Source organism: Cyrtonyx montezumae, unplaced genomic scaffold (genome assembly GCF_038088225.1).
Source record: "Cyrtonyx montezumae isolate F1298 unplaced genomic scaffold, pur_monq_1.0 scaffold_7, whole genome shotgun sequence".
Lineage (NCBI taxonomy): Eukaryota > Metazoa > Chordata > Aves > Galliformes > Odontophoridae > Cyrtonyx > Cyrtonyx montezumae.
Window position 1 is genome coordinate 15,111,881 of NW_027072078.1, and position 20,017 is coordinate 15,131,897.

Below are 20,017 nucleotides of genomic sequence, written 5' to 3' on the forward strand. Positions count from 1 at the left end.
GGATATTATCAGGGGCCTTTGATACTTCCTGTTGAGGTGGAAATGACCCAGAAATCTAGTTTAGCAGAGCAGCTGGGGATTTCACAGCAGTGGGAATTAGCTGTTGTATTAGCCACTTTGACAGTGCTGTGTCTATATTTCTTTTCTTCGGCTTGAGTAATAGGAAGTCATGAGGTATAAAAGAAAGCCTAGCCTATCCATCTAGTAATCTTCAGATGCCTGAAGCTCCTTTAAGAGAAAAATAGACTAATATCATGCTCTACTTTTCAATTTTCAAGTTCAGAATAATAAATTTCCAGATATTTCAGAATTTCAGATGTCCTGGAACAGATTAAAACCTCGCTGCTAAAGAAACATGGCCAATTCCAGGAATCTGTACCTTAAATGAAAACAAGCAGAATTACTTTGGTGCATATATGTAATGGATACAAGTAATCTATGCCACATAGACACAATTATTTTTATTACTTGCAGCCAATTAAGTCTTTTTACAGTTTATTGATCACTAAATTCATTTGAGTTACTTAGTTTAGAACTACAAAAGATGTAAGAAGAAAATGAAATGATTTTGCTTCAGTGAAAAGACTAGAAGTTTAATCAAGTCTTCGTGATGTCCACTAGTAGATCGTGTAGCAAATAATGTCATTTCTTCAGATTTTAGGTCTCATGGCTGTGTTAGTTCTGAATTCTCCCTTGGTAACGGGAAAAACTAGTTACATGTCAGTACTACATTTGCTGGTTGCCTGAAAATGAACCTCTCCTTGCCCTTGACTAAGGACTATTTTTTACCTGAGTTTTTACCAAGGACAGGGCAGATGGCCCTATTCATCCCAAATCATGTGTGTCCCAATCTCAATCTCCTCAACCGTGAGTGAACTGTTGTGGCTTTCTCCTGAAGCCTGGGATGTGTGTTGAGCTGTGCTCCAGCAAGGTCTGACCCAGGGAAGGCTTTCAGAAGTCATGGCTTGCTGTAAATTCACTGAAATTGGACTCTGATTTCCTGGTAGGACTGACAGTAGGTTAACAACTGTGAGAAATGTTTGGTTCTGAAACACACAGCTGGTTTTGGAGGGAAAGAAGCATTATCAGATGAGATTCAGGGCCCACCATAAATCTTGATTAGTATGTTCTGAACATTTGAATTTGGGAAAAAATTGGAATCTGAGGAAGAAGAGAGAATTTTTATGTGAATAGCAATAGGATTGTTGCCATTTAATGAATAGTTGTGTGTGTTTTAATTACCATATCAAATGGAGGCACTTTTATTTCTGCACAGATTTAGGGCACCATCCTGCAAGCCCTTATCCTGCCTGGTCACATATTGGCCCTTATAAAACCACTCTTTCATAAGCAGGAGACCTCTCATAGCCTTGCGAGACAGTCTGCAGTGTCCCTCTGAGCCACGACCAGATGCATCTGTAGCTGCTACGAAGGACACTTATGTATAATACATTGCTTGTCAATTTTCTACAAGTGCTACATTTTCCTACGTGGACACTTGGTTGTTCATTTGATGGAAATGCATCCAAGAGCAACATTAAATAGAAGAGGCCTGACTAGTTTTAGGAATGCAGCTTAAATGCTTAGTCTTAGATACTTGAGTGTGGCTAGAGTAAGCACTACTGAACCTGGACATCACAGAAGTGATTATCTTACAAATATACGTGCTTATTAGGCATTATAGAGCCAGTACATAAAATAAGTTGGAGTAATTAAATAAGAGGAAGGCAAAGGGGTGAAAGAAAACACCATCTGCTAGTTCTCGATCAGTCTTATAAGTGAACTGGAATATAATGAAGGCCATTACATTCTGATCATGAATGGATCCTTCTGCTTGCCTTGTGTTATTTTTCCTCAAAAATAGTGCATATGTTTTGTAACAGTTTAGTAAACACAAGAAATAGGGAGGAAAAAGAAATCTAAAAACTCTGCTGAGCTGTATGAAAAACAGCAACTTGAGTGTTTCATAACTTTTATGGATTTATTTTTCAGACACTTTTATGATTCCAGTACTTTAATTGTAAGCTAAGGGGTTTGTTATGCACTGTCAGCAGTTTCTCATCATCATAAAATCATGGTAGTTGACAGAGAGACTGCAGTTTGTTCAGATCAGAGCTCATTCATGACCTTCCATTTCCAGTTATTTATAGCTATTAGCTCATGTGCTGATTTTTGTTAGCTGGCTGTTAAATGCAGACTATTCATGGAATCTCCTTTAGATTTGATATAGCAATTGTTTTTAAGTGTGTGCATTTTCCAACATGAATGATGACTTTCTATGCTATTAATATAGAAGAATGATATAAAATGGCATACCCACCTGTTGTGTCAGATACCAGCAGCCAATAACATATGTTAACACAAGTCCAATGTTCTTTAAATAATACTTAGAAAGTGAAATAAATCAAAGAATAATTTACTGGATGTGTGTAATTGAATTATTACAAGAAATAAATCTTAACCGCAGCATTGTCATGGACATTCAAATCCTACTCCTGAAACTCCTGAAACTCTTCAGCAAATGAATGACTTTGCATGAGAAAGAATGCATAGTAAGTGAGAGAATGCATAAGAAATACTCTTTTGTTTAAGTGGGTTTTCAGGAAGAGATTATACTGAGATACGCATACAGTGCTTTAAGGAGACTTCTAAGGTGAGGAAACAGGCAGCCATACCTGTGGCAAAGAGTCTTCAGAAGTTGTGAGGTTGGTCACTTTAAATAGTATTTAAAATTCAGTGTACCTAGAGAAGGCTTTATTTTTATTTTTTTTATTTTTTAATCTGTAGGATCCTTTAAATTGAAACTCACCAGAAAATTTTATTTGAATGGAATTTTTAAAACCAGTTCATTAAGTCATCTAGAATGAAAATGCCACATGCCGTTTTCCATTTTTGAAAGTTGATTTTGCTTTCTATTTAAGCTCATTATGTTCCTCCTTCTACGTTGCCAGAATGCACTATGATGAATAGTGGTATAGGATCAGTGTCAGATTCCCTATTGTTTATCATTGGCTATGGAGTTACGAACAATCAAGTCCTTGTTCTGAAATGCCTATCAAAGCACCCCTTAGTGGGGAAGGCAGACTCCTGCAGCTGTGGAGGGTGTGGTCATACCAGATAGTGCAATGGGGCCGCACAGTATGCAGCTGACGAACTGCAGTGAGAACACACCTAGAGGAAATGTCCAGTCTGCCTCTAAAATGCATGTATTTTCTTGCCCTGGATATCTTGAAGAAAAGCAATATTCTGTTTAAAAGTAATGTAAATAAACATGGTGCAGTTAAAACAGGTGTTAATTAGGACATCAAAGTACTTGACTAGGTGTTAAGAATTTATAAGATAACTGTTATGTTTTCTGCTTGCAAACACTCTTCTTTTAGTTTAATTTCATTTAATGTTCCTTAACTGTGAAAAGCAAACTTAGGGGACACAGAGACAGTTGTACTTTAGATGTGCTATTATTGTTCTCATTGGAGTCTGCATGCTTGCATCTTTGTCAGCTCTTAGAATTCTTTTAAAGTTATGCTTCCAAAGATTACAAAGTCATTTCAGTGCATCTCAAATTGTTTTTAAGGCTGTTAGGGCTGGAGGATTAAATTGCAATGTTTGGCTAATGGCATTTCAGCTCAGCAAATCAGGACAGCTCACCATCACGTATGAATTAGAGGCATGGTTTCTTTTCTGTTGTACTCATGTAAGATTGGAGGACTCTGAAACAGAGAAAAGTAATAGTCCATCCAGAAAACTTAGGTTTTTCTCCAGTGCCAACTACTTCTTACTGAATGTGAATTGCCCTGCCTACACTCACGGTAACCCAGCTATTACCAGATACATTTTTTTCAACAGACAAGGCTCTATAATGACCCTTCACTGAGGTCCATATTTGTTTGCCTGCATAATTTCCACAAAAAGAAATGAAAAGCACTACAAGGCTCTTTAAATGTGAGACTTGGGCAGTCTGCTTTCTAATCTCCGAAATACAGCAAGACAATGTCAGATAAATGTTCAGGGGCTCCTTCTCTGATTTTATTGTTAAGGCTTCTTTTTCCCTTATGTTTAATTTATATTGCATAGTCATCAGGGACAAATGGGTGTTGTGGAAGAACTATGTGGGAGCAAATTCTTCAGCTAAACTCTTCACTTATTATAGCTTAATACTGAAAATGTATTTTTGCTGTGATTGTACTATCTTGCTGGAGTTATTTTGGCATAGCTGAATACTGCAGTGAATTCCCTGTTGCAAGATTACCCCCTGCCTGCCTATTTGACATCCAAAAACTTGAAGGGATTGGCTGCTGCCTAACGTCACAGTCAATTACTTCTTAGAAGACAGTTTTTTCCAGTTGGCACCCAGCTAACTGACCACAGCTGCCCTATCCTTGGGGGCAGTCTCCCTAGGTCAGCTCTGAAGTACACAGAGGAAGCATATGCACTATATCAATGAGAAATAAATGACATTCTCACATAAGGAAAGATCTGATTTATCCTATTTTGCTTATGCTGATTTATATAAAGGCAGTGATAGAAGCTTTGTTATCTTGCCATATTCCATTTCCTATCAAAAATTGTAAAAACAAGGGAAGAAGTATATTTTAGCATCATGAAACACTGTTATCTGCACGTCATTTCAGAGCATGGTCCCTGCCACAATATTACTAGGATGAAAGGACAGGAATCATAACATAGTCAGCCAAGCTACAATGGGATTAATGGAAAGCTACCATGCACTTAATATTTAGAAGTCCAACAATGCTAAAGAAACTGAATAGCAGTGAATTGGTTGGGTGCGTTTAACTGAACAGGAAGAGGGCCAGGAACATGATACAGTCCTGTAAATGTGAGCCTCCAGATAAAATTAATAAATATACAAATGCTCTTTCAGAGGAATGTAGATAATAACACTCCCATTTTTGAGAGAAACATGCAAGGGACTTCATAGCCATGCATCCACTCCTTAACCACATTGGCCTAAATAACTGTTACACACTGAGGAGGTTTTTTTTACATCTGTTTACATTTGATTCTTTAAGAATCCCTTGCCCCCTCTAATTCATATCTGTTTGTTCTCCTTTGCATAAGTATCAAGTATATTTGAAATCACTGTGATTTTTTTTTCAAGTAGCTATAGCTACATGAGGAAAAAAGCAGGAAAACATAGCACTGCTTTTCTTTTCTAACTTTCATGGTATGGACTACCAGGCTATATGATATACAAATATGGTGAAAAACATCAACATTAATTAACATTTCTCTGGTATGTAATTGGAGTAGTAGTTAGCAGTGGACACTGAGATACATTTTCTTGCAGGCAATCAGCCTCTCACTTCCTTTCTATTCTAATAAAGACTCTACAGTTAACAATACTGAAGTAAACTAGGTTTAGAGCCTAACTCAGCATCCTCTTTAAGCTGATTTGTACACATTTTCATGTCACTAACTCTCATAAATAATTTATATTAAGTGAACTGAAATATGGAATTTAAAGACAAGTGGTTTTGTCCTACTTGGCGTTAGTAGATAAAAAATAAAGAAAAAAGAAAGCAGCATGAAGGAAAATTCACGAGAACCCACAATAATTGGTAGGTATTTTGGACTTATAACCAGCTGACCTTGGATTGTATTTTGAAACTGAAATAAAGAGCTCTTAAAGTTACTGGATGCTCTCATTCCTTTCAACATCTGCAAAGAGCTGCTTATTAACAAGGTAAAGTCACAAGAAAGGTACAACCAGTCCACCTAGCCAAGTTGTTCCCTCCAACTAAGTCAAAGAGAGATAGGAATTTAGGATTTAACTGATTATTTCTTATACTGATATTACTCAAACACAGCCTGTTTAAGTGATTTAGTCTGTCAGTATTCCGCAACAGACAGAACTGTTGTATCAGGAATATTAGGAAGTACACCTCTCCCTAGAACTTTTACTACTCAGATGTTAGCTTGTTGTCAATTACCTGTTCTCAACCTTTTTTCCCTGCTAACAGTTTCTGCCTTTCCACCTCACTGTTGCAAAAAGTCCCAGAAATTCACTACACAAAAAACCCATTGTTTCCCTGTTTATGGATAACTTTTAAGTTTCATAGAACAATCCTATCAATTTTCCAAAATTTTTAAATATTATCTCTTTCACCATCTTCATGTCCTGCTTCTTCCCATGCAGAAGTGCTGTTTGGTTACATGAAGGACATGTTTATTGCTCATCTTTCAGGTTACTCACACTATACTCCAAGCCTGTGTTACCTAATCCTCAGATGCCATGCATATTGTTGAGTGATTAAACTATTGACAATCTGTGATGGATGGATTTTATTTTCTCAGATTTTAAAGTACTCTAAGCATAGACCACAGACTGCTCTTACTGAAGAGGAATCAAGATGATTCTGAAGTTTCACACTAGAGGTATTTATTCAAAAATGTTCATATGCTGCACCTGGCTGACAATAAGAATATACTACATATTCAAGATATTCACACATAGGAAAAAATAAAAGTAGATGCAAGCTGTTGGAATGCTCCTGCACCACTGCAAACAGTTGGCATCATATGTTTTAACTATTTGCTCCTTTCCACTTCAGCAGTTAAGTTTAAGAAAACCTAGAAAGAGAATCCCTGTGTCTGCTATGAAGCAGATGTGGAGACAAAATATTAATAATAATAATGAAAATATTAGTGCAAGTGTTTTTAACAAAGGATTGTATGCAGAGAAGTAAAAGAAAGAAAACTGTGAAGAAGGTAGTTGTGAAAATGACAAGGTGTACTGATGGGAAGGTGAAAATTATATAGACTTAAGTTTTCATGACTTTCATCTATTTCAGCCAGAAATATCATGTGCTGTGATCATCACAGCTTCCCAAGGGAGAGTTTCATACTCCACATTTTTCTCATTGTCCTTGGCCTAATAGTCTTATGAGTAAAAACTCAAGCTTATTCATCGTAATCAGAGATCATCTACAAAGATTAAATCCCAGAGGAACTGTGTGGTTCTATACACTGTCTGTGAAAAATCCAAGTATCGTTCTCACAAACAGAAAATCACAAACCATCCTATAGAAGCAGGAACCATGACACTCTCATTTATCTGTTACAGAGGAGTTGGGTTTTTTTCATCTATGAGACTGCATGGACCATGTCTGTACCCTTGAGATGCAGCTGAGAAATGTTAACACAGGTAGTTTTAGATAAGAATATCTTATCTAAAGATAATGAGCTGACTTGGAGGATGAGTAAATTGATGGCAACGTACAACAGATAGAAAAAAAAACCAACAAGAGAACTCTTTTACCCAGATCTTGCATGATGTTCAAGATACATACAGAATTTCAGACCATTCCCAGCCCCCCAGACATGTAGATTTGGGTTCTGTGGTTACAGAACTACAGGTCCAAGACAAAAGCCTGAGCTCTACCGTTTAAAATATTTGCACGGAAACATATGAAAAGATAAAATTCAAATTATTTCTAAACAAGCAAAAGTAAACTGCATAATTTCCTTTCTAGTCATCTTAATCCCAGATTAATCACTTATTCTAGATGAGAGCATTCATACACAGAATCTCAAAATGGTTTGGGTTGGAAGGATCCCACCCCCTGCTATCGGCAGGGCTGCCACCCACCAGATCATGGCTCAGGGCTCCATCCAGCCTGGCCCTGAGCACTTCCAGGGATGGGGCATCCACAGCTTCTCTGGGCAATACGTGCCAGGGCTCACTGTTCTCTGAGTGAAAAAATTCTTCCTAACATCTAATCTACATCTCCCTTCTTTTAATTTAAATAATTCCCCCTTGTCTTATCACTATCAGACCAAATTTTGTCAGTCTCCCTCCTGATTTTAAGTTCCCTATGAGTATTGGAAGGTTACAATGAGATCTCCCCCAGATCCTTCTCTTCTCTGAGCTCGAACATTGCAAGTTTGGGTAATATAACTAGCTGACTTCAAAAGCCACCTTCAGTTGCTTCAGGTGAATCTTTCTATGAGAAAACAAGCTTTGAATTATAAGCAATACATGCAAGGCTGCCCTCTGACTCACTTGGCTGATTGCCTGAGAGCCTGAGGGCAGATGAAAATGTGTTAAAATAAAATGAGTTAAAGAGAATAACTAATTATTATTAGAAATAAGTAGGATTTCCTCCTTCTTGTATTACACATACAAGTTTACCAGCTTCATATTCGTGGTTTTCAAAGTAATTCTAGTGCTCTGTGTCATTTATAATTTTACAATAATATGTCTTCTAATATTATTTTGGCTAGCTATCTAAAAGTAACACATTTAAATATCAGATGAAAATATTTCCAGAAAGCATGTACTGACACTTAATCCTTTTTCTATACCTTTAACACACCATTTTCAAGCCAGCTTTGCCTCCAGAAAGCTTACAGAGAAATGGAAGAATTCACTGAAAGTAGCAATACTATTCAGTGTTGCATGAGTGAAAGAGTTTGAGTAGAGTGACCTGCTGTGGTCTCTGAACTCAGGGGAATGGGAGCTCTTACAAGGATATGTAACTAAAGCTTGATCTGTATTTAATTAACAGTTCAAGAAGTCTGGGAACTTTTTAAAATGCATTATCATTTAATTAATGCTGTGTATGGTAAGGTTATATATTTTAATGACAAGGAATGATAAAAAAGCATTCACTTTAAAAAATAAACTATTTGAATAAAACTAACATTGTTTTGTTCATAATTCCCAATATTAGTAGAAATAGCCACATCAGGGTTCATATTCAGTATCTGAAAAATTTCAAGAAACATTTAAGTATACTCAAAGACCTTCCATGTTAAGAAACCAGAAAACATGATTTTAAAAATTCCTTTTCACGTTATTCATAATTTTAATACTCCATAATGCATTTTACAGTTCCTTTTTTTTAAATCTCCCACGTAGTCACATAGGAAAAAAAAATCCAATTATGTATAGAAAAAAAAATAGTCTATATTCTCTGGTGTCAGACAGAATTAGACTCCTGTAAGAGTGTAGAACTGTATCTTCAGCAATATTTCTGAGAAAGCTTTGTAATATTATAAAAAAATAGCAAACTTTTTTGAAACACTTAAAATATTTTTGTGTTTTCTACCATATTGATAGTACAGCTAGCAAATCACTAAAATAAGTGTGGGACATTTATGCAGGAAAAAGATGTGATCTCTCTGTTGGATTTAGAGATGGCTCCCTGCTGATATTCTCAGCATTGCTGCCTTATATTAACAAAAGAGAAAAAAAAAAAACATTTATCAGTATATCTTGCATAAAAAATTCTGTTAGGATTCACTATCATCATTTTTCTAAATAATGGAGATTAAAATGGCAACACTCATTAAAAAGTCACAACTGTAATAAAAATTATTTTAAAGTGTATAATCCTACAATCAGAGACAAATTTTGAAAGATAAATATCTGTAGATTTTTTGAATTGGATATTAAATGCAGCAGTTCTTTGATATGGGGCTGGAGCACAAGTCTTATTAGGAGTAGCTGAAGGAGCTGGGATTGTTTGGTCTGGAGAAGAGGAGGCTCAGGGGAGACCTGATCACACTCTCCAACTCCATGGAAGGAGGTTGTGGTAAGGTGGGGGTCATCCTCTTCTCCCTTGCAAGTAGCAATAGGATGAGAAGGAATGGCCTCAAGTTGTACCAAGGGAGATTCAGGTTGGATGTTAGGAAAACTTTCTTTGGTTGGGCAGTGTAAAGGGCTGCCCAGGGAGGTGGTGGAGTCATCAACGCTGGAGATGTTCAAGAAATGTTTAGATGTCACACTAAGGAACATGATTTAGTGTGAAATTCAGTGCTGTGTGGACGGCTAGACTGGGTGACCTTACAGGTCTTTACCAACCTTGGTGATTCTAAGATTCTATGATAGTTTATTGCTCTAATTGGAAGTGGCATTGTATGTGATAATAACGTAGAAAAATTGACAGCTTCCCTTTTCCCCAGTGCACCAAAAGACTTTTCTCCACAAGTAATTGGGTGTGACGCAAGCTCCATGTTTGCCACTCTCACCTAAGCCAAGAACTATAGGGTCTGTGCTGAGATCTTCAAAACAGTTGCCCTAAGGTTTAGTAAGGTATCAGTCAGATCCTTAGATCAGAACATTATGATAGCAGCCACTACCCACCTTCTCAAAACAAGAAATTAGTTATATAAAGTGGTTTTTGATGTGCACTACTTCTCAGTGAGATGTGCACAGTTTATGGAGGTTAAAGGGTTCAGCCTGCAAATGTGAACATCTCTCCCAGGGTTTGGATAGTTAAGATTTATTTTTAATACAGTAACTTCAAGGGATACTGACAAAAACATCTTTTTTCTGCTTATTTTTGTTTCATCTTTCACTTTCCCAAGTGTAAGATTGTATTGTGGAAATTAGAGGGAGGCATTTTTCCTACATTAACCACTTGACAGCACTTGGTCCTTTCTTCCTTTCAGCTGCTTCCTGTCCTTATAGTGAAATGTTTCTTCTATTTGTTTTTTTTTGTTTTTTTTTTCTTTTAAACTGTTTTTCCACTGCAATGAAGGCAGCAAAGACACAAAACCCCTGAAGGATTATAAATTGCTAGCAGAATTCTATAAGCCTAAAAGCCCACTCTTGCAGACCCCAACCTAGCTTCTTACAAGAGCAACAGAACACTGTCTTTGATGGAAATTCATTGTGCGTACTTTGTACTCTGCTCCAAAGGAACTGACTCATCAGTAAAGGAACAAGCAGACATGTTTTAAAGGATGCTATTGGTTTTTTATGTTTTTTTTAATTGTTTTTGTTTTGCTTTGTTTTGTTTTTCTTTCTGCCCTAGGATGAAAATGAAGAAATAAATTCTAGGGAGATGTAAAGAAAAATACATCAACAAATATGCTACTAAAACCATATGTCTGACTAAGGATTTCAAAATGTCAAATCATGTAAGAATTACAAAGTCTTGCCATGAAATTTGCATCATTCTAGGAGTACTGAGAAGGATGCATCACATCTATGAGTCTAGATATTTGTGTGTTCCAGAGGATCTGTGGGTGTATGGCACTGCAACAGTTCACTTGAAGGCACTGTGTGCGCTTCCTCTATTGCTCTCTGTCTTCTGTTTTTATTTAGCCTGGGAAGAGATAGAGACCTGATGCTGGAAATTTCCCTGAGTGAGAGATGCATCATTTACATTCCTTTCTGTGTCTCTTTAGGCTCTGTCTTAACATTATGAAAAGCCTATGGAGCACTTTAAATCCCAACATGCAATGGCAGCATGTCACCAAAATTTGATTTAATCTCTGTTTTGCCATAAGTTTTAGGTTCACACTGCTAGGAAAAGATGTTGTTGTGTTAATGGTAGACATATACTGGCTTGTGTCCTTAAAAAACTTGTTGTGCATGAAATTTCTGTACAGTAGGCTTTTAGTGTGGAAAAAACATCACTTGTGTATAACCACAACACATCATTGGAATTGTAAGCACTGCCAAAGTGTAGTGGAGTGAAGCATGTTTTGGCCTGGGCAGTTACACAGAGAGCAACTGCTTCTGTTTGCAAGTCTGCAAACAATCACTGAAGTACATTGGTAGTTGTATTAGCAGCTTAAATTTATACAGAGCAGAAATTCATAATGTACCCTTGAGAAGAATAAAGGAATGTTTAACACCAATACATTACCATGTTTGCATTCATATGAATGAAAGCTGCATTGTTTCCATTGGCAGAAGCGGGAACAGATTGGGTATTTTAAATTCCTTTGATCAAAGTTTATAAATAAGCCATTTTAAAATTATTCTGGGAGGTGAATCTAGTCAAAAGAAAATACATAATGAAGAAATTTAAACAAACTCCCTGCTAAAAATAGATCCATAGAAGACAAAAGTCATCTAAACATACTTTACCCCAGTGACCCCCAGAGAGACTTCTCTCAATACCCATGTCGGACCTAACTTACCGTACGGGAACTTGCCTAGGAGATATTTATTATTTATGTGAAGACTAATAAAAAAAACTTGTGAATGTTTCTGAAAGCATCCATTTCAAAGTCAATAAGAAAATTACTTTATGAACTTTCTATTTATTATCAACTGGATACTGTGAGCCTCTTTCTGAATTCAAAGTGAAAGAATATAGGAATATTCTTTGATCAAACTGCTCTTTTCTCTATTTTACATATTAACATGATAAAATTAATTCATCTGTGACATATACCTAATTCTTGTCCTAAAATACAGAAGATAATTGTCATTGATCAACCATGCTGCTATAGAACAGAATTAAAATTGAAAGGCAAAACACATCAAAAAACAGAGAGAAGATATAAAATATGTAGTTAATAATTATTTTAAGAAATCTATCTACTTCCTTATGAAATGCTTTTACTTTGGATACGAGAGAGGGCTGGACTAGGCAGTCTTATAGTGTACTGTGGCTTTTTAACATAACTGCTGGAATAAAGGCATGGAAATTTTAACTATAATTAGTAGTCTCATCTGAAAGGCTACAGAGACAGAAGTATTCAAGTGTATGCTTACGTGTACTAAAGATATAAACTCGTGGCCTGTACCTCTTTGTACCTTCATCTGCCTTGTTTTGAAGCCTTCATCTACAGTGCATGAGAAGAAAGCCAACCAGGCACTGGGGAAAAAAAGGAGATTTGTTGAGTTCATTCTATAATATTTAATCAGAAGATGGAAAATTGCATCTTGTGTCCTTTTATTCACTTTATCTCTGTAAAATTCTGTTCTGTACCCAGAGGAGTGTTTTGTTTGTGTTTTGTATAGAACCACACAGGAGTAGCTATTCATCATACAAACCAATGTACAATATGTAACTTGAATAGACACAATCTGAATTCACCAGAAGCATTGCCAACAACACGATAAAATATCATGACACATCTTCACTTACAGTTGCCATGTCCTATGTGTTTTTCTCTTATAATTTATCTTCTGGGGAAAGTAATATGTGATAAACTTCTTCTAGGTGGTAATAAATTAGTAAATGCAGAAGTGATTCAGAGCAGCCACGTCCACCCATCACTAGCACAGATGTTCTGCAGAAGATTTAGAGACTGTTTTGCAGGCCCTCAGCCCCTGAGGTGAATTAGTTGCTTGCCTGCAAGGAAAAATGGGAATTGTCCTTTTGTGCTTGTGCTCTCTTAATTATTTCTTTTTCCTTCTTCCACATGCCTTCATAGAGCCCCTCCCAAGCATGGTGTGTCTGAGTGTTTGCTCAGAGAGAAATATTTAATCTGCAGCACAGATCTTGCTTCTGATGCATAATTATCTTCCTTTAAAGCAACTTTTAGTATCTTTACTCAAACTTCTAATAATTGCAGTAAATGTGCTCACTAGTTCTTCAGAAAGTCCTTATTATTTTTCTAAGAATTATTACCAGATTAGAGAGGCAGACTTATTGTCATCTGAAGGGGTGGTTGGTCTATGGGATTATAGTTACCATAATGTAACTAAGATCATAAGCATAAATAAGATCTCCAGGCTGTTATTACGCTTAACTCACAATGCTCCTTTTCTTAAGGAAGACCTCTGTCAGTGTAGTTTTTGATAATAATAGCTATTTTAGAGATTATGCCACCCAGCCTAGTCAATCTAACTAGGCTTTATAACATTATTCTTTTCCTTGACACTAGCCTTTCATCTCTGAAATCTCATTTAGAATCCAAACAAACTGAGAAAGGTCTGTCTGACTTCCCTGTGACATCTGAAAAAGGTTGGGTGTAATGTACTCAGATTCAGAAAAGCTTTCCTTTTCTACATTTTAATAATTCATCTTTTCCTGATTGGTAGTAATTTAAAAGTTAGTACACAGAAGCTCAAGTTTTTACACTCCTGTGGCTTCTCAGCACTTTAGCACAATACATTATTTGGTTAAGGATCTTTCTGTGCTTGCAGTGTCATTTCCCTCACGTCGTCCTATCTTTAAACTAAAAATATAACAGCGACAGATAATGCTTATAATGTGATTATAAACTTGCCTCACAATGTCAGTGTTTTTTCTATTAATGGCAGACAGCAACCTTGCTGATCATAAGAATAAAGGCCACGTTGCCCTATGGAAATGGTGAATAACCTGAAAATACAGAGCCAGGGTAACTTGGCGCTAGTAACATTCACTAAGAATTTGGACATCCCATGAATGACTTTTTTTCATGTCTGTTCTCAGACTGCACTATGCCATAGAGCAGTAGCAGGAGCACAGAAAAGCTCATATGGAGGCTAATCCTACTTTTCTGTGTGCCACAGTAATATATTAAGGCCCTGATCCATGGAGGAATATAGATGCCCTAAGTGCCCTCTACCTTCATTTGAGCACTTGAACCTCCGTTCTGACAGATGAGAGCTTTTAAGCAACTTTGTGAAATAGTACTAACTTCAATAAATGTAGGATTGAGTCTAAAGTTACAAGTTTATACAATGATTGCTGTGATCTAGTTCTGTATCCTTAAAAACCAAAACATCAAAACCAAGAAATCAACACAAAACTAGTTCAGAGTCGTGGCATTACTTTTTGGTCTGATGATGTAAAACAGCCACAGATCACAACAGATTTACAAAGCTGCCAAATTCTTGCAAATGCAAATGTAGTTCTTGTAAGACCTCACAATGTAAATGCAAACTGAGTGTCTGCACAGCCAGTTGCTGAATCTAACTGTTGATACCTCACAGTCTGAGGACCCAGCTCTGTGACACAGGAGTCACAAACAACAATACTTGTTCTGGGACCAAAACATTATTTGGGTCTACATGTTCCCTGCCTCCCAGTGCACCAGTATGTGCTCTATATGGATGCAATTTGCAGAACAGTCTCTCTCTTGTGGATTTTTTTTTTTGTTTGTTTTTGCAATTTGGATGGTTATTCCTTTATACAACTGAGCTAACTAACCAATGTTAACTCTGAGAGAGACAACTCGAGCTCACCATTAAGCCAGTTTGCTAATGTCCACAGAAGCATTTTTTTCACACCCACTTGTATGAAATGACATGCTGTGAGAGTCCTTGAGGAAAGCTATTTCTTGGCCTGTGTCCTGATAAATATCACCACTGCTTGGCAGGCATCATAAGTGCTGAATTTACCTGGTGCATTGGATTTCATCATGTGCACAGTGAATTGCTGTATGCTTCAATAGCTAAGAAACCTTAATCCTTGCTTAGCATCATCTACAAGAATGTTCAGGATTCACTCTTTCCTTTGGATAGATACATAGAATATCTAACCTGTCTTTTAAAATGGTGAGTGACAGAGAATATATCACAGACCTTGGATAACTGCCATTGCTGATAGCAACACAGGTTTTATTTTAGTCCAATCTGTTCTAGCTTTAATGTCAACTATCTACATCTTTTACCTCCTACTTGATATTTCCCTGTAGCACACTGACAGCACATACAGATGTGAGCTGGTATTTGCAAGTAAGAGACTCCCACCCACTTCATCTTGCTTAATACTTCCATACCCTGACAAATATTGTCATATTTTCATTTATGTCACTTTTCCTTAAACAATCCTAACCTCAGCCATGCTCAAGGTACCAACACCTTTTTCTGTGTTGAAATAGTCTCAAGTGGAGCCCAGTTCTAAGTGGACCTCCAACAACCTAGTCACAATGGTGATGACTACCCATGCTGTGTCATGACCACCAGAAAGCAAAGAAGAGCAGATTCCAGTCTGGGGACCTTTCTGTGATAAATCAACAAAGACAAGCATCTCAAGGAGTTGGCCATGGTTTCCAGCCTCTGCAGAGTTGAGCAAGCAGTGGGAGCCAAGTGCCTTCCCTTCTCAGCGAAGATTACATTTTTGTGTGCTGTAGGAGTGCAAGCCAAACCATTTTCATGCCCTGAGTGCCAAAATGTCTTGCCCTCTGTGATACAGTATACTGATGATAATGTTGCACATAATTTAATGCGGCATACAGCAACTGATTCACAGCTGAACAGACCTGCAAAGAATCATATTATTCCACACAGAGGAAACCATGTATGATATGAATGTGATCTGACACAACTGACAAAACCTGACAGTATGCATCAAGCTAATCATGCAGACAATAAAAAAGGGCAGTTTTCAGAGAACAGGTTTTTCATGATCAGTTATTTTTCAAAATACAGCATAATAGTCTATTTTTTGTTGTTGTTTTTACCTTCGCCCACTTCACTGAAAGCAAAGGAAAAATCTTTGATTTCATGGGCTGTTGGCTCAGACCCAGAGACTGCAGTAGTGTAGCAATTTAAGTCTGAAGGGCAATGTCAGAGCTGTGTGGAGGCAGAGGGTTAGGATAGCTGGAGAGATTCATAATGGAGCCAAAATACATAGCGAGAATTATTAATGTGGAGCTCAACAAGACCCTACTCCCACTGTGCATACCTCTTGAGGAAGATCAATCACTCACTTCCACATCAACCAAATTTGTCCAAGATTAGGAAGATAGTAATAATAAATAATTAGCATTTACATCACACTTTTCATCTTCAAAGCATCTTACAAACATTCACTAATTAATCCTCACGACAGCCTCATGAGTTCCGGATTTTCATCCCACTTTTATGGTGTTCATTATGGACTCAAAATTTACAAGGTAAAAAAATGAAAAGCAATGCCCAAGCTCTCCCCTCCCTGACAATATGCGTGCTTACTGTCCATCAGTACATGAGAAAATGCAATGTGCCTTGGGAACACTTCTGTCCCAGTAATTCTTGCCATCTCTGAAAGATAAATATGTACGTATCATAAGCTCATGAATAAAACATAGTGTAAAGTAAACCCTATTATTTTAAGAGTCTTTGTGATGGTTAAAAAAATATATTAAATACATTAATTCTGAAATGATCACACAATTATTTAATCTTTTACCAGTTACTGTGAGCATCAATTATGCTTTCCTATTACAGATTCCTGAAATATCAAGAGAATCTTTGCAAGTATCTGTTAACTATCTATTTGTCAGACGAGTGCTAGGAGCATAAATGCAGTGGTCCTAAGAGACCATAAAACAGCTGTGTTTCTCAAAGCAGCTAAAAGGACTCATGAAATATTGCTTATAATATCTTTTATATCCAGTTTTACATTCATACTGTGCAAAAAGAGGCTGCTAATGTGGAAAGGAGGAAATGTTAATGAATTCTATCCCTACCTCTTGATGCAGGTTACTTAGAAACAAAAGATATCTTCAAATCTTTCTGGTTAGTATGTGGTGTGGAGAATGAGTTATAGTAAAGGATAAAGAACTGCACAGAACTACAACTGCTGGTGGCTCCCTGCTACCCATTGTGTGTAAATCAAAATGTATCTACTGAAGGAAATGGGCACAGCTGATTCACACCAGGCAAAAATGTGGTGTGCCTTTGCAGTTTATAGACCCTCTTTGCCTCGGAGTCTTTTTGACAAGCACTTAGCCAAATAAAAAAGAACATGCTCAGACACTGCTGAATGAGGAGCCAGTTTTGCTTTATGGTTGTTTCTCAGATCTTCATTTCACCTATAGGCAGAAGAGGAAAGTTAAACGAGTAATTTCATGCTTGCTTCAGAAGAGACAGGAGCATGTGCAAGATTCACACAAAGCAAACTACTATTAAGGTGAAAATTGTCCAATTTAACAGGTTAAAAAGCTTCTTTCACTGAGAGTGAAAAAAGAACTTTATTCTTGGGAAACAAATAATATTTTTACTTTGTATTCTATTTCTACAGAAATATTTCATGAACTACTCGAGCTAGTGATTCTCATATTACAAAGTAATATAAAGAAAGGCTATACAAGTGTAATAGTTTTTACTGAATAGCTGCATCAGTTGAGACTGTGTTGGAGGAGTTAGGTAAAAGCTAGTCTGAGCTAAATATTAAGTAGCTCCAGAAATATCTAATCCCTTTCGTCATCTGTCATTTCCCAGTAGTCACAAAGCTTCACAAATCTGAGATGTGCAAATGACTCCTCTCTCTGCTTCCTTGCCTGTCTACTTAAGTTCAAAACTGCTCTCTGGCCTCACCCTTGGAAATGGTTATTTCTTGCCTGTTGCCCACCTTCCTTCCTAACTTATGCCATCTTTTACACAAGGATGTTTTGCAAATCATGTTTTTATTACAGAAATGTTGTTGGATTCAATGTCAGTCAGCACTATATATGTCTACTGCCAATGCTTACTCACTTCCTTCTGCTGTCATGGACTTTCTCTGATTTGTTGTTGTTCACTTGTTCATTGTTTTTGGGGGGAGTTGTTTGATTGTTTGTGGGTTAGTTTTTGTTGTTGTTGTTGGCTGGGCGGGATGGCAGTACAAATAGAAGTTCACCATTGTACAATTTCAGACAATACTTCATTTTGCTCAAGAGACGTTCTGAATTACATCATGCTGCGCATTGCCAGCAGCTTGTTAGAAGTTGCTAGAAGACAGTCTGAGTGACCAATTAAACCAACCTATTCTACACTAATCTAATCAGCATGAAAAATACAGAACACAAGGGACAAAGCTCCTGTATGTCAGAGCTTTCTTAGAAGTTCAGTTTCTTTCCAGCATTACCAAACTTCAACCCTGGTAACATTTGATGTTGGACCACATGACCACACATACACGCAGTACATGCCATACATCATTACAATATGTACGTGTAGCATGCTCACAAAGAGACTTACACACTCTGCCACTGTGAACTAAAAAGACTTTCTGAGTGGATAACTGGACAGCAAAAAATTGCTAACTCAAATAAGAAGAGACAATAGGAAAGAAAATTTGATGAGATTTCTGGGACATGTCTTGACATATGCTACTATACACTGCATCTCTGTGAAAGCAAAATGGAAAGAGGTCTGAAGCAGTCTTTGAAAACAGTTTGAAAAGCTTAGGAGGACTTCACCGAACACTCTGGGAAATCACGCCTAAGTATGAAATGTTAGGACAACTGTAATATTCATAGAATGTAAATATTATTCAAGCTTTGGTCACAACTAACATCGACTATCATACACAAAAATACAGCAAAAGAACAAAACCATGCACATTTTATCTCTATGGTAAATCTAGCATTAAACACTATATTTTTAAAAGAAGATGCAAACTTTGGAATCATGTAAGGATACAAGTTGTATTTCTTTCAGTACTGACCAGTTTTATGTTAGCACTGTGCCAATCAGAAACATAATTATAGAGTGATCAGTTTGATTCCTCTAGAAATAAGGACTTCACACTTCAAATTATGGGATGTGAATAGGGGTCAGGAATCCCTTGCACTCACTGTCCTTGGGACATAAAATGAGCAAGCAGGACAGTCAGTAGCTACAGCTGGATAAAAGTGGCTCCTCTCTGTACCAGCTAGAGCTGTGTTGTTAGTGTTGGCTTACAGCTAAGATCAAGAAGCTGGGCAAATATGACTATAAAATCAGGACAATATGAAAACAAGATTTTTTTAAATCCAGAACAATAAAACAATTCCAGTTGTACTGGAGAAGAATTGTATGGATCCTCAAACACTTAGGAGAAATTAATTAACACCTTTTTTGTGAACTCAGCTTGAGTTTGAAATTTCAAAATCTGGAAAGTGCAAGTGGTTTGGAGATTAATCATAATCATTTTACAGTTTATTCATTTCCACCAAACCATTGATTTTCTCTCAGAAAAATTATTGCTCCATTTTGTCAAATACTTGAATTGGTTTTCATTTTGTAGATTTCTTCACTAAAGCAATTTGATTGGTTTGTACTCAGCAGCAGAACTCATTTTGTACAATATGTAGGTAATCGAGCAAAAGATATATAAGGTAAAAACATGTGCTGAACATATGTACCCCCAGTGCATGCCAAGCTTAATTAAAAATCAGACCCTAATTTGTTGTGGGAGCTAGACAGTGTACTGCTTTGACCAGATGTTTTCAAAATGAGAAAGAAAGTATTCTCTATTGTAAGTTTGCATCTTGCAGGCTCTGGGAAACTATTGTCCAAGTGCTACACAGTCTCTATTCCTTAAATACCAACATCCACATTGTTGAAAGTATAGCTTATAAATCTCAAATACAATTGAGGCTGCCTGAGAACTATTCCTTTTACCTTAGAGACTCAATGTGTAACAAT